Source organism: Armigeres subalbatus, unplaced genomic scaffold (genome assembly GCF_024139115.2).
Source record: "Armigeres subalbatus isolate Guangzhou_Male unplaced genomic scaffold, GZ_Asu_2 Contig171, whole genome shotgun sequence".
NCBI lineage: Eukaryota > Metazoa > Arthropoda > Insecta > Diptera > Culicidae > Armigeres > Armigeres subalbatus.
In genome coordinates this window covers 39919-42249 of record NW_026942517.1, presented here as the reverse complement: position 1 = coordinate 42249, position 2331 = coordinate 39919, and positions in this window count along the sequence as shown.

The following is a 2331-nucleotide window of genomic DNA, read 5'->3' as shown; positions in this document are numbered from 1 at the left end:
TTAGAAAAAGGGATCAATCCCAAAATCCTTATTCCGGGCAAACGTCTATTTCTAAAGAAGGAAAAACATCCACCGATGCCTTATTCCGGGAAATCGTCTATTTTGAAAGAAAGGATCAAATTCACCATCCAGAAGGAAACACATTAATCATTTCTTTTCACTGGGCAAACCATGATTTCGATGAAGTGTTGAGTTGATCGATAACTAAACCACTCCCCCACAACCTCCTCTTTTCCATCCTTAACCCACTATCATCGTCTCCTTAATATGAAGAATGTGTGTTCCAAATTCCTTCCCCCTAACCCTCCCTCTTTTCTCAATGACCATTTCACCCCCTTTGTTATCTTCTCCTTAGGATAGAGAATGTGTGTAACAAATTTGGTTGAAATCGGTACAGGGGTTCAGAAGTTAAACTAAATTGCCCGTTTTCTGAACAATACCCCTCCCTCCAGACCCCCCCCCCTTTTGTCCAAATTATTCTCCCATACAATCGGCTCCTCATAGTGAACATGTGTACAAAATTTGATTGAAATCGGTACAGGGGTTCATAATTTACTTTGAATTGCCCGTTTTCTGAACAAAACTTCCTCCCTTCAGACCCCTCCCCCTTTCCCAAATCTCCTCTCATATGATCGCCTCCTCGTAGTGAATATGTGTACAAAATTTGGTTGTAATCGGTCCTGGGAGTTGAAAGTTACACAGAATTGTTCGTTTTCTGAACAAAATCCCTCCCACCACCCCTCCCCCTTTTCCAAATGACCATCCTACCCCTTTGTTAACTTCCCCTAAGGATATAGAATGCGTGTACCAAATTTGGTTGAAATCGGTCAAGTGGTTCAGAAGTAGTTAGCGAACATACATACATAGATAGGTTTTTATATATATAGAAGAAGAAGATATAGAAGAAGAAGATAAAACATTCTTTCCGTTTTGTTCTTCTCTTTGTTTTCTACAGATTCAGCCCAACAGTGAATTGATACATCCTTTAACATTCATCGGGACCACGGCGTACATCACTTCAAAAGGTTTCAAGCCAACATAAACAAACGACCCTTTTCAGGGCCACCAAATATTCATGGAGGAAGTTGTTGTTAAGGCTTTTGTTTACCGAATACTCTGTTTATAGTTATAAACCGAAATGAGTTTATAGTTACAATCGGGTTTTCGCCCATTTATTTCCAGGATATGCGACATGCCGAGGATATTCCAACCCAGATTGAATTTACAGCCCCATCTTCGAAAAACCAAGGAACATTTCCAATCCAAGGAACATTTTCAGAATTCTAAAATAAAATCTACTACATTTCACGTAATCCTACGTCCAATTGGCGGTCGTGTCTCGGATACAACCTTCTACTTTTTTAAAATCTCACATTTATTTTTGTTGCATTTTTGAAGAGGCAATGGCAAATAACATTCTCCGAAATTGTCTTCGGAATCCCCTTAAAAATGGCTCGCGTTCGCCGAAAACCAGCTTTTTTATATCTAATGAAGTAATTCCATTAGCCGCGCCCCTTCATTAATCGTTATGAGTGCACATTATATTTACACCCATTCAGATCACAAAGGGGCGGGGCTAACGGGCTTAATTTATTAAATACAAGAAAGCTGCTGTTCGGCGTGCGCTAGCCATTTTGATCGAGATTCCACAAAGAGCGGTTCGACATTCGATGCAACGGAGTGGACACAGTAGTACGAAGGCGTGGCTGGCAGTGGCAATGCGGAAAATTTATTCAAAATTTTGGAGGCTTAGCGAAAAATCATCAAGTGGCGGTCGGACAGTTTCAACGCAAAGTGCCGGCAAGCGTTTGGATGCAGTTAGTGATTGGAAAGGCGCATTGGGAAATGAAAAATGGTTCTTCTAAGGACCAACATTTTATGGAAAGAAAGAGGTAATTGCGAAAATGGATTGTTTCGGTGGCATCGGGTTTGGCGTGGTAGCTTGGTTGCTGTTAGTGATTCCATCCATTCAAATTAATTGCATCATCTCCCTCCGCCGCGCTATCAAATTTGCTAGTTACGATTGAGTTTTGCGCTTTGAAGAAGTTCATATCGGTTTGTCGGATCAACCTTCTTTTGTATAAAGACCTTTTTGGAGGACACCATCCTCAAAAATGACCGAAATAAACGAGAAATAAGCAGAATCAGAAGTGGCGTGAAACCAAACGCAAATATATTTATTTGCAACGTTTGGTTTTCGCTCGCGATGTAAGCGTACGTGGCAAAGTAAGGATTGTGATGTCTCCGACTGAAAGCCAGTCGAGTGGCTTCAGCGGCCGATGAGTCATGTTAATTCCACGATTAGAGACTCAAATTCCATCCAACTGGGAA